Genomic DNA, 14,252 nt, shown 5'->3' on the forward strand with positions numbered 1-14,252 from the left:
TCCTTGTTCTTAACTATGTCAGCAGTGCTATTTAAGGCCTTTATCCCAATCAAGGTGTCCTTGGATTGTACGGTAGCCGTGAGGCTCTGTACCTACTATAGCGAGAGTGCATGAATTGTCAGAGACTGGAGTACAGAATTTCAAGGAGATTGATGGCTTCACGTCAGATCGGTTAGGGTGGATCCATCCCTGTGAGTTGGTATTTCCTTCAGAATATTTGGTTTATGTGATGTGGTGTATCTTGATATTTTTGTTTATAGTTTTGTTGATCTAGAACTGGAAACATTCACAGCCTATCTAACAGGATGTCTGTATATCACAAAAGGGAAATGAAGAAGGGCATAGTTAGAACCAGCGAGGACTTCACACAGCCAGGCCAGATGGTACAGATTTTTGGTTTCAAATATTTGGATAGGGTGGATGGTTTCAAGTTTCTGGGCAAATTATATGGCTTTCAGTTTTGCTTATATAGGCACAGCCCTGGAGTTCTTTGTAACTTGGTACCAGTTAAGTTTGAGGATAGAAGGAGCAAAAGTTATATATAGTATATGTTAGAATCCTTGTGAAGCTATACTGAGCCCTCCACTCAGCACTTTACTATGACCCTAATACTACCTTGAGCAGGGAGAGTAAAGAACTGTGTCTTTTACTCCTGGCCACTATCTGTCTTGATTTAGTAAAAGCTGAAATACATCATTGTTAGTGATTTTTTAATGTTGGACGTTTTTGTATTGTTGATGCTGGTATGAGAATTTCAGCTCAAAGGGGCAATGTTTAGTAGGGCAGGTTGTAAAAGGAGAGAGATGCCATAAAGAAATCCAGATGTGTTGTTGATAGGAAAAAAAATGTGTTTTACTTGATTGAATGATGTGCGGCAAATTTATCCCATCTAGATATATGTATATATGTGTGTATGTATGTATGTATATACATGTATACATATACATATCTATGTGTGTGTATATATATATGTGTGTATATATATATATGTGTGTGTGTGTGTATATATATGAATATGAGTTGGTATTCAAAATGAATGTTACAAGCCCATGTAAATATGAGAAATGAAGTGGTGGACCACATGCTCAGCACTGTTTTCTATCAGGTCCATAAATGTTTATTGATTTTTAGGAAGTACAGCCATGTATTCTCAACATCTAATTTCTCTTGTAGAATAACATTGGGTCTTTGTCCTTATGTAATCATAAAATGTGAATACCTCTGAAGAGTCTGTTTAGGCAAAACTGTCAGTCATTCAATGTAGAATTTCTTAGCTGCTCATATTTGTAAAAATGAAAAGATTTAGCTGAATGATCTCAAAGCCCCTTCCAACTGTAGTATTCTATGATCTTGCTTTGAAAAGCAAATTCTTCCCTAACCCCCCACAATGAAAATATCAAGTATGCATACTTTTAAAGTCTTTTCTCAAATATGTCTCATCTTTCTAGAATCTTGAACCAGAGTTCATCAGCAAAAGACAGACTTAAATTGGGAGATGAAGATAGGCCTTATTTAGGGATTTACTAAGACAAATCTGAAAGGTGATAAAGACTTCATATTACTATTTGTTATGCAAAAATTTTATCCCAGCATGATGAGGCCTGCCAGTTTTGGACATTTTATTGAGTATTAAAAATGGCCATCTTTTACACCCATAAAAAATGAGGTCTTCCATGACTGGGACCCATTTTCTGTCATATGGAAATACTGGTTTATATTTTTTCAATGTGATTTTTATTCTTAAGCACTCCTTTACTCAGTTCCATTCAAATGAAAAGAATTATGAGTATAACAGGTTAGATAAATAGTAGCAAAGATAACCATTCCTACTGCTTCTCCTACTGTATTTACCAAATCATAAAAGTGATTCCTGAAATACAAGTAGCCAAAATGGCGTAAAACTTACTAGTTTGTATCAGAACTAGTACATTTTCTTTATTTTATTTTTTAAGGCTACAAGGCAGTGTGGTATAGTTTAAGGAACCTGAGGTTTGGAGTTAGAAAAGTCCTTCATTCTATATTCCCAATGCTCTCTTGCTCTGTGACATCATAGAAATAACTACTTTACTCAGGAAATTACTCTTTAAGCCTCAGTTTCCTCATTGATAAAATATGGAAAATGCCTGCAGTACCCATCTTACCACATTGTTTTAAGCCCCTGTGAGAGAATATAATTAAGTGTATCTTATCTGGTGCATTAGAGGGGGAATTCATATTTACATATGTGTTGGAATGAATATGACCACTGAGGTGTCTTCCAGCTCTGCAATTTTGGTATTCTAAAAATTAACACCACCTGAAGATAATTGGAAGTACTGGGCCCACATTACTTTTAAATATAAGTATAAAAACTGGCTTAAGAATTTCTTACGTAAAAATTTATTTTCATGTCATATTTAAGTATTTATGCCATTATGTTGACTTCTAAAATATTTTTCTATTTTCCAAGATTTTTTTTCTAAGAGTGATTTCAAATCCATTTCCTAGAAAAATGTTTGAAGTGTTTTACTGTATCATTAATTTAAAAATGAAATGCTTAGGCTTGTCCATTTTTTTGGCGTCATAATGAAGTATTTATTAAGTGCTTGTATTATGTGCTAGACCATGCTAGGTGCTAGAGATACAAATGACAATGATTGGCACCATCCCAATTTTCAAGGAATTTAATAGAAAGAGTGTGAGATATTGAATCAGGAAGACCTGAGTTTGAATGCCACAAACTAGCATGTGAGTTTCTGGGCAAGTCACTTGAATCTCTCTCTTTGCTCCTCATTTTCTTTATCTGTCAAATGGGCATCATGGAACCCAAGATTATTTTGTTGAAACTCACAAGGTGATAGATGTGAAATGCTTTGAAAACTTTAAAGTTCTTTATAAACATCAGCTATTACTACTTTTTATTTATTCTCCAATTCCCAACAAAACAACAACAAACTACCCCCGAAATAAAACCCTATGTTTTCTGCTTCGGCTAGTTTAGCTGGAACAACGTGGAGGAAATGGCTATGGAAATCTGTTTTGTTTGTCTTAATTTCCTGTGGACATGCTCCAACAGCAATATTGGAGCCAGCAGAGTACATATGAAATCATGGGTTAGAGGCTAAACCACGCCCTTACAAAGAAGAAACTGAGTAAGTATGCATGGAGTTAAGCCAGGATTCGACAGTTTGGCATGTCGACTTTCTAGTAATTGATGTTGTATTTTATTACAGAAGTCAAGCTGTAGGCCATCCACTCATTCCTCAACAGTTTACTGAGACTGTATATGATATAGCTGCCTAATATAACTGCATTAACGCTCCATCACTGAAGTCAGTACTCTAGGGTGTTCCCAAAGTCTCAGTGAAGTTTTAAGCTTAATAGCTGACTCAAAATTTAATAGCTTAAAACTTCACTGAAGCTTTAGGAACATCTTGTAGTACCAACTTCAGTGACGGAGCATTAATGCAGTATATTAGGCAGCTACATTGTTCAGTCTTAGTAAATTCTTGGGAAATGAGTGCATGGATAGCATATCTCTTCACTTCCTTAATAAAAAAAAGTCGCCAAACCTAAACAAGATGAGATAAAAGCATCCTTTGAAAGCTTATGTGGAAATGCCTAGATAGATAGGGTTAATAATAAGTAACTGACATTTACATTATATTTAAAAGTTTGCAAATGACTGGAGATGTATGCCTACGTATGAATAGATAGATAACACATAGATGCTGTTAGAGCCTTACAACAGCTCTGTGAGATAGGACTAGAAAACAGGGAATGATCATTATCCAAATGAAAGTTCTAACATTTGATCCTTAAATCTTGAGAGCAAAGGCTTGATTTGGGAAAAGATTAAGTTAAAGCAGCAGCTCTCACTTACATAGGACTTTTTATGTTTGCGAAGTACTTCTCAAGGACCCTGTGAGCTAGGGAGTACAAGTAGTAGTACCTTTTTACAGATGAGCAAAATGAGTCTTAAAGAAGAAAAGAGGCTTTCTTGTGGTCCCGTGGCCAGTGAATATTAAAGTTGGGATTTGAAGCTAGTTCTCCTTATGAGGGCAGTATGGCATACTGTGAAGAAGAATGATTAGAATTCTGAATGCCAGTGTTCAATTCTTGACTCTGGCCTTTACTAGCTATCTGACCTTGGGTACGGGATTTTACTACCTGCAAAATTAGGGATTTACAATAAATGGATTTTAATGTTCCTTTTAGCCCCAAATGTATGATTTTCAGATTTCACATGGCAGAAAACAGTTCTTTATTCTCTGAATAAATGCACCATTCAGGAATACTTAACTTATTGCAGAATAGCTGCTAGGGCTCTTATCAAATTCTTTCAAAGTCTGAATTAATTTGTATTTTAGAGTTTCAAGTAAGAATGTTAATATTGAATATGAAAATGAATGCAAATAATTGGATGTCTGAAAAACATTTGGTCTTTGATCCAGTCCAAGGCTAATAGCAGCTAGTCGGTAGTTCAGTGGATAGATCGCTTGCTGGCCTGAGAGTCAGGAAGACCTGAATTAAAATCCAGCCTTGGATACTTACTAGATTCGTGACTCTGGCCGGGTCTTTTAACCGCTGCTTGCCTCAGTTTCCTCAGCTGTAAAATGGGGATAATAATATAGTACCCAGGGCTCTTGTGATGATCAGATATTTGTAAAATGCTTGGTATTGTGCCTGACACATAGTAGGAATTTAATTAATGCTTATTCTCTTCCCTCATTGTCCTTTTTTTGTCTTTAAAAATAGTGCCATAACACACTTCCTATCATAAACACATACAATTCAGTCTTCTTAGAACCAAACTTGTTCTGAAGATGTAGCATCTGAGTCTTGAGAAATGAAATTGACTCTTAAAAGTACATGTTCAAAATTTAAGCTAAAGCCTATATTATGTACATTTAGTCTGTTTTTATTTTGTTAAAAGTTTTCTTTATAACCTGTTCATAAGCATGGGGTAGAGGAAAGAGCGCTGGAGGCCTACCTTGGAATTCTGGCTCTGACTTTGCTAGCTGTGTGATTCTGGGCAAATGCCTTATCTGAGCCAGTTTTGTTACCAATCAAATGAAGAATAACTATTTTTGTACTCAGTACTTTAAATCTGTTAGGTAAATAGTACAAGTATTATTATCCTTATTTTGCAGATGAAGCTAAGGGTCTGAGAGATTGGGACTTGCTCATGATCCTACATCTATGATCCTATGAATTTATCTGAGGTAGGATTTTAATCTGGATCCCTTGAGTCAGTTATGCTTCCTGTCTTTTACAGTGCTATCCATATATTAAAGTGATATTTGAACAAAAAGGCTGTTCAAAACACATTTCTTTCATTCGTTCAGTATTTGTCAAATACTTATTATATGCTGGGGTGGGAGAAGTAGTCAACAATTATTAAGCATCTACCAAAGATACAAAGCCAAATAAAACAGTCCTTCCTTTCAAAGTTTATATTCTTATAGGGTTGAAGATAAATAAAGCACATATTCATTGCTTTAGAAGAGCTTCCATTTTAGCAGAGTGTGTGTATGCACATGTGTGTTACATACATGCATTTTATAATAGATTTTCAACATACAAATTGATGTTAGTTCATCAATTAGCATCATGTAACTTAGGGATAGTTAGGTGGTCCAGTGGATAGAACACTGGACCTAGAGTCAGAAAGACTTAAGTTCAAATGTGTCCTCAGACATCTACTAGCTGTTTGACTCTGGGCAAGTCATTTAACCTGTTTGCCTCCATTTCCTTATCTGTAAAATGGGGATCATAATAATCCTGTCCTCTCAAGGATGTTGTGAGGCTTGAATGAAGTAGAAATTATGAAGTGCTTGGCAACAGTGCCTGGCAGGTGAGTGCCAAATGAATGTTAACTGCTGTTGTGGGTATTGCTGTTATTATCATGGTGCTGTATAGGAGGGAAATGCTCACAGAGGATCTGTGATTTCCTCAGCATGTGGAACTCCCAGAGCACAACCTGTGTATAATTTGGTAAATAAGTCCTGGAGATTGCCTGAGATACAGAAGTTGTGATTTGCCCAGTCACACCCAGGTAAGTGTCAAATATAGGACCCAGAGATTTAGACTGGGAAGAAACCTCACAGACCTTTTACAGGAAGCCTTTCCCCAGTTACTCTTAATTCTAGTACTTTCCTTCGGTTAATTATTTCCTATTTATTCTCTCTATAAGCTTATTTGTCCCTATTTGCTTCCTTTCTATTCTCCCCCCAAGTATTGTGAGCTCCTCTAGAGCAGAGATGGTTTTTTTGTCTTTCTCTGTATTTCCAGCACTTAGCACAGCCCCAGGCACATAGTTGGTGCTTAATAAATGCTTATTGCTTGACACATTATTCATAACCCACAAACGGAGGTTGAGTGTGAAGTGATCTGCCCAGGGTCACATAGTAAGTGGCCAGAGTGGAATTGGAACCAAAGTCCACTGTCTCCAAATCTAAATTTTCCTGATTCTAACCCTAGCTCTCAAGCCACTTTGCCTGGTTGCCTCTTATGGGAGTGAGGTAATTTCCCTAATTTTCCAGGAGATGAAAGTTTTGCACTAATATTTGAAATTTGTCCAGTTCTAAAAAAAACACATTCAAAGCAATATTTTACTTCCTTTGAAAGAAACTTGTGTGGCTAGCAGTTTCTTATAATTTCTCCCTAGACTCCCCTACATGCTCAGTTCTGTTCTGTGTTAATTTTTACTGCTGTTTCTTTCTGAAATTTAATAGCCTTGTGTGTAACGTCCTAGTGGGAAACATTGTTCCCTTTGTTGGAGCCAAAGAAGTGCCTTTATAACTGGGCATGAGACATGCTGCAGATGACATTTTTGCAACTCTAAAAAATGTGTCCCTGTCTTCCTTTGTACTCTGGTCAGGGCTGCTCCGAATGTTCAGTTGTGTGTGTTTAAATTATGGTATGGTATTTTAATCAAATTTGAGAGATAGCTTGATAGCGATGCTCATCTTAGTTAGATAAACAAAACAAAGCAGGTCCTTCTTTGACCTAGTGCAGATGGGTCTTCAGTTTTTTTCCTTCTTCATCCTTGTGATCTTTGTGATCAGACAACAGACTTCTTCATGGATTTAGGTGTGGCCACAAATATTTGCAAATGTAATACGAACATTAGTTAAATTTGACTCATTTAACAGGAAAACGTTAAGCCTTTCTCCAGAGCTGACGTTTAAAGTTTGTCATGTTTGACTTAGAAATAAGCTTCTTGCTTAAAAGACTTTCGTTTCAAAGTTTTACATGTTCTAAGAGTATTTCAAATGGCAGCTATACATTCCAGTTTAATAACCTGCCTTAGCCATTTAATTAGGTGAAGAATTAAAACAAAAAATCTGCTTGGCAATTTCCATCGTGAAATCCAGGTGAAATTGAACTTTTAAGTTATTAAATAATAACCTTTAAAGTAAATGTCTACAAACATATAGAGAATTTGGAGAGGCTGATTTTGGAAAGGGTGCCTGGCTCAGGTGAGCCTAACATTGCTCAGTAAATGCCTACATTGTGCTGAGGCTTGTACATACTGTACACAATTCATTTCAGAAGTGTTAAGCAAGATTCTCTTAATGTGGAATAACCCCCATTAGAAAAATAATTGAATTCTTCAGAAGGAGATTACTATGGATATATCCTGAATGTTATGCCTTGGGATACCCATCATTTAGATGTACTTAGTGGAAAGGTCAAAATTAATAGAAAGTTTGGCAGCTTATTGCTTGTGGATTTAAGTAGCAAAAGAAGATGGATTTTTCATTCTGGATGTTCTCTGGTGGAATAAATCAAAAGTACAGCATTATAAATATCAAGAGAAAGGAGGGAAGGGAATAAGTGTTTATATTATAAATAAGCATTTAATTATAAAGTACCTAGCACAGTCCCTGGCACATAATAAAGGCTGTATAAATATTAGCTTATTATATAGCACCTACTACATGCTAGGCACTATACTAAGTGCTTTATAAATATTATCTCATTTGGTCCCCAGAACAACCTTGTGAGGTGGGCGCTGTTATTATCTTATCTTATATTTGAAGAAATTGGGGCCGACAGAGGTTAATTGACTTGCCCAGGGTTATATAATTAGTAAGTGTTTGAGACTACATTTGAACTCAGGTCCTCCTGACTCTAGGCCCAGTGTTGTATCCACTGTGCCACCAGCTGCCTCAGAAGAAGTCATTGAATCAAAATAAGAACTGAGTATATGTAAAACTTAGTACAGTGCCTGGCACACAGTCGGTGTTTAATAAATGCTTATTGACTAACTGACTTTGACTTGTTTGAGAAAGCAAGTTCACTGATTTTCTTTTTGTGTCTCGTGTTGTATTGATAACTTTTGCCTTCATATTATAGCAATTTCTGGAAGGAAAAAAAACCCTACCGTCATTCCTCCAGGTTGCATCCTCCCTTGTAATAAATAAAATTAAGGAAAAAATGTAATATTGTGAGTATAAATGACAGTGTAGTCAGCATCCTGTCACCTGCCTCTCTGTAGTGATGAGGGAAGTACATTTCATCATCATTTCTCCACAACTCTGGTGATTTCTCACTTATTCAGAGTTGGACTTCCTCTAACTGATTTTTTCATTTACCTTGTTAGAATCGGATATATTCTTTCACTTCTTATTTCACGCTACATCAGTTCATACAAATATTCTTATGTTTTTCTCTATTTCTTCTATTTTCTGTTTCTTCATGTACCAAATAATACTCTATTACATTCATATACTGTGACTTCCTGAGGAATTCAAAAATAGAAACAAAAGTCCAAAATATTTCTAGCAGTATTCTTTGTAGCAACAAACAAAACAAACCTGGAAACAAAGTGAGTGCTCATTGATTGGGAGATGACTGAAAAAATATCATTTGGTAAAAAAGTGGAAAAAAAAATGAGAAATTCAAAGATATATGGAAGATCTGTATGAACTGGTGCCTCACGTCCTCTGTAGTGGTATTTCTGAACTGAAGGGTATTAAAGGTTGAGTCATTTTTCTCGCATAATTGCAAATTAATATCCAGAATGTTTGGACCAGTTCACAGCTCTGCCAGCAGTGCATTGGTATGTCTCTCTTCCCAAAGCAATTCCAGTGTTGTTTCCCCCTCCCATCTTCATAAATGTTTATTGGTTGATTGAACAGATGTTGAAATAGGCCCAAACTTATCCTAGAAACAAAGCCTCCACCTTTTAAACACTAACCTACTCCTTTTGATGTTAGATGACTGTGAATCAGGGTCCAGTCAGTCCATTAGCAATTTATAAAGTGCCTACTATAACTTGTGAAGAATCAAGTTGAGGATCACCCAGAGAGGCAATAGTAGTGAATTTGAGCAGGCCATATGAATACCACCTGTATCATTATTATCCTCATAATAGCAAGAAGTTTTGCGGAAGCCCCCCCCCCAAAATGTTGGGTGAAACCCTTGTAGTGAATTTATGGGAAGATATAGAGGAGAGTTCACAGGAAGAACATTCACGTATCTGTTGTCTGCTCACGTTGTGATCACTGAGCCATTGGATTATTAGAGAGACAAAATTAGTCTTGAAAAATTGCTTAGTGCTTGGAACTGTACTTACTTTATTTCTAGTTCCAAGTTATCTCCATCCCTCTCCCCCCTTTCTCCATCCATTGAGAAGACAAGAAATATGATACCTCTTTTAACATATGAAGTCACACAAAACATATTTCCACTTTACAATAATATTTTTATTTTCAAGGATGTAGTCATATCTCCTCATTAGTGGTCTTTGAGCAGACACTGGATGACCATTTGTCCTCACTCCCATTTACTCCATGTATCTGCTCAATTGCTATGTCATCTTGTTTTTGCCTCTATAACATTTCTTATTCACTACTTCTTGTCTCTGTCATAACTGCCCCTCCTACCTTCCATCCCTGTTCAGGACCCTATCACCCCTCACTTGGCCTATTGCAATAGGCTCCTCATTGTTCTCCCTGCCATTGGTCTCTCTGCACCCTAGTCCATCCTCATACTGGCTTGCAGGAGGATATATCTGACTTGTCACTCCCTTCCTCCCACCATCAACAAACGCTCGTGGTGCCATATTACATACTCTAGGATAAAATATAAACTCTTCTGTTTGGCATCTAAATTTTTCCACAGCCTTTGCCATTCTCATATTTCTAGTCTTTTTACACTTAACTCCCCTCTGTACATTCTGTGGTACAACCACACTGACCAACCTGCTGGTCCTCAGACACGACTGACTTTTTGTCTCCAATTATCACTGTTTCCTGTCCCTAATAGGTGCACCCTTCTCGCTTCTACCATCTTGATTCCCTGCATTCTTTCAAGATTTAAATACCACCTTCTATGGCGGGGGGGGCTTTCCTTCTCTCCTTCCAATTCTCCATTCTGCTTTCTTCCCCTCAAAGGTTACTTTCCTTCTAGTCTACTGAATTTCAGGGACTGTTGTTTTTTCCCTCTTTTCTTTGTATCTTCATTGTTTAGCACAATACCTGACACATAGTAAGCACTTCATAGATGCCTGTTGGTTGATTTTGCCAGATTGTAATGGAGATTCTCTTTTGGCTATAGATTGGACTAAATGACTGCTGATAGCTGTTTCAAATCAGTTTATTTTTTTTCCATTTTCAGGGTGTGAAAGTGAAATGTCAGAATCGTTTTAGTTGGATTTTCTCTTATGTTTTGCAGATTCTTTCTCATTAAAAACAACAGCAACTTAAAAACATTAACTGGGAAGGCACCAAATTTACAATTTTGCTTGCATCTTATACTAAGTGCCATAAGACTAAAATGGAGGAAGGGATTAATTTTAGATCTTCTGCAGGATCATAAAAGTACAAAATGGACATCACTGGCTAGATGAATTGTCATAGAGTCATAGGTTTAGAGCTGGAAGGGACTTCTGCCATTTTACAGATGGAGAAGCTGAGGCCCAGAGAGCCTGAGACCACCTCTCTCCCTAGTCACATAGCTCATAAGTGGCTGAAATGGGACTCAAACTGAGTTCTCCCCAGTACTATTATCTACTACATCACACTGCCTCTCATTTAGGCCAATGAGCAAGACCTGGCTGGATGATGGAGACCTCAGGCAAGCAGTGACATGGAAGATGCTAAGCATATTTTCCTTGTCTCTTGGCTCTCGTCTGATGGAGCTCAGGAAGGAGGTCCCAGCAAAGTGTGCACTAAGATGATGCTCCAATTCATCTCTCCCTTCCTTTTTGTAAAATCTGTGTAGGGTGGAGTTTATCCCCTCAGCTGCTCAGTACTCTCAAACGTCCCGTTGTGACTACCACTAGAGACTGGGTATTTCCAGGAGAATGCTGGAAACCAACAGTAATAAAACAGCAAGCACTAATCCCTTGTCTGATGATGATAATTTTCTTATACTACGTATGTTTGTAGGGGAACATTCCCTTAACAACAAGAATAACTACTCTGGTTAGCTTTTGTTTCTTAAAGCAACCTACCCAGGAGCCCAATTTTTATTTCCTCGTTTTAGCTTTAGTTGTATCATCTGATGTTGCTAGTGCCAGTGTTCTTAATTCTCTTTTGCGTGTGGTATTATATTATGTCTACGTATGTGCTTGTGTATGTGGTACTGTACAATTAGGTTTTTTTGTTTGTTTACTAATTTATTAAGATGAGAGACTGCTTACGGGCAGGGAATATGCAAAATGCAGACTCTTAGCAGTGTCACCTTTCGAAGACAAGATTTTATATTTTTCCCCTAGAGGTGGAAGAAGTAAAGATCACATATGGAGCCATCATATTTTCCTCCTTTAGCTAAAGATGTCAGAATGCTGTAACATACAGACGTGATGATATTGAAACAACATTGGATGGTGTTGATATAAAGGGCTTTGTTTAGGGGCTAAAGGTCTTGGGCATCATATGATTGTAATAAAATATTTCTGTAATTGAACTGAATGGAATACTTTAGCTTTCTACCATGATAACGTTCCTAAAATCCTATTTGTTTCTTGTCACTTGGTTGAACAAAGCCTTCACTTCCTTCTTATGATTTACAAGGTCAAGTTCAGACTTCTTTTTTTGTTTTTTTTTGGAGGGGGGAAGGCAAGGCAATTGGGGTTAAGTGACTTGCCCAAGGTCACACAGCTAGTAAATGTGTCAGGTGTCTGAGGCTGAATCTGAGCTCAGGTCCTCCTGACTCTAGGGCTGGTGCTCTGCTCACTGCACCACCTAGCTGCCCCCAAGTTCAGACTTCTTAACCTGACCCATAGTTGAGTCCTTTCATAATTTTCCCTCATTTCACATTTCATTAGCCAAATTGGTTTACTGTTTCTTTATATATATATATACATATATATTATATCCTTTTTCTGCCCTCAGTTTTCATGTCGTACTCTTCCCCATTTTGAACACCTTTCCTTTCACATATCTCAACTTAATCTATTCTTGAAGGCCTTATTCATAACCAGGTTCCTTTACAGAGATTCCCTCACCCTTGAAAATCCACCCTAATCTTACCTTCTTGTGAACTATTATAGCACTTGTCAGTTTGCTTATTACGTCCTCAGCATTTATTTCTTTGTATTATTCTACAAGGGTGCCCCAGTATGTCATGGATGTGAACCTGGGTTCTGGAAGTCTGTGTTGGTGAAGCATAAACTCTAGCTGGGCCTGCCTACTGTGCTGGAAGGCTGAGAGTATAAACCTAGAAACAGTGATATGATGTGATGATGCTGGTGGTTGATGATAAACTAGATGTCATTTGTGGATCAGCCTAAGTAACTTTAGAGACAGGAATATCACCAAGTTTCCTACAATGTGATAAAATTTTCTGACATCTGACTTACTTTGTCTGTAGCTCTTGGGAGACTATATTCTCAGGAGTTACAGGGGACTTGCAAATGTGAGTTGGAGAATATTCAAGTAGCATTAAACAACTTATCAAGTCCAGTCCCCTTAGCCTGGTTGGCACCTCTTGTTCTATATCATGTGACTTGAGACTTTCAAATGACAATAATAATATTAATTTAAAAACTGAGTATGCTTTCAGCAGGTCAGTGTGATCCGATAGCCCCCAAAAGAGAATTTCTAAAACTGTGTCCTGAAACTAAGGCTGCCAAGTTCATTGTCTAATAAGTGGTAGTTAGCATACTGAATTGTTGATCTTTCCTTGTTGGCACGGAGATCTTATAGTTCAGCCTACCTAGTTTTCAGAAAATAGTCCAAGTGGGTCACTCACTAGGTAATTAGTTTGATTTATTTCCTTCTATTGTGTTTTTATTTGTTAGAATAAGCTTTTGTTGGAAGAAAGGAGGAACTGTATACTTTCACTGAAACAAGCTTAGTCTGAGAACATTTGAGAACCTGTGATACCAAGTGATAAACTGCAGCTATCCTGCACTCAGGCTTTACATTTAGAAGTATCAGGACCCAGATTTAGGAAAGATAATTGTGTGTCAGAAGACATAGTGGAAATAAATCAGAGAAGTAGTCACTGGCTTAATCTTGACTGTAGAAGTAATATATAGGAATATTTATAGCTGTTTCTATAGAAACTCATTCAAAAGCACATCATTAACAACATTTGGAATTAAAGCCTATTGGTACTGGAATAAATTTTCTAATTTATAGTGGACTTACTCATAATTTGACTTAATTTTGATTTTTGTTTCTCTTGCCAATTTACAGTGATCTCAAGTTTGGACCATCTGAATGAATTTATTATGGTTTTATTGATCTAGATTGGATTAATTTAGTGCAACTCAGAATTATTTTTTTAAAATTAAATTCTTCAAATCCAAATATAACTCATTACTTTTACAACCTGGACAATTCAGTTTTAAGAAGGGATTACTGTATTTTAGGACAATTTATATTCAGGTTTTTTTTAATAGACCTCATATGCTGTTTTGTATTTTTTCCAAGTTTCTTCTGCACTCTCTTTTACTACTTGGCTATGTTATAGTAACCATGCAACCTGCAAGTTCAGCTTTTTAAATGAGGCCAGAATTTGGGGAAGGATTGTATAAGCATCCATCCACAAGGCAGATCCAAGGGATAGGGTGGGGAGGAGAGGAGAGAAGAGAGAGATATGGCTCTTGTTTTGGCTTGCTGGAGGTTTTTACTTAAAGGGGAGAAAAGCTCTTGGAGCATTTAGAGCTGCAGTGGCAGATGTATTACAGCTGTGACCCTTTGGTTTTGTTCCAGTGATAGTATTTGTGTGCACTGTCAGGCTGCCTTAAAAGACCCACCCTGGAAAGGATTCAGTTCTATAAAGGGAGTTTTGTTTTTCTAAGGTTTCAT

At 37.0% G+C, this 14,252-nt stretch overlaps 1 protein-coding gene across 4 annotated transcripts in view; it reads left to right on the plus strand.

The window, feature by feature from the left end:
* The window catches only part of EPB41L2 (erythrocyte membrane protein band 4.1 like 2), a 276,121-nt gene that overhangs the window by 85,378 nt on the left and 176,491 nt on the right, over positions 1-14,252 (plus strand). The window lies entirely within an intron of this gene.

The sequence above is a fragment of the Trichosurus vulpecula genome, chromosome 7 (genome assembly GCF_011100635.1).
Source record: "Trichosurus vulpecula isolate mTriVul1 chromosome 7, mTriVul1.pri, whole genome shotgun sequence".
NCBI classification, from domain to species: domain Eukaryota; kingdom Metazoa; phylum Chordata; class Mammalia; order Diprotodontia; family Phalangeridae; genus Trichosurus; species Trichosurus vulpecula.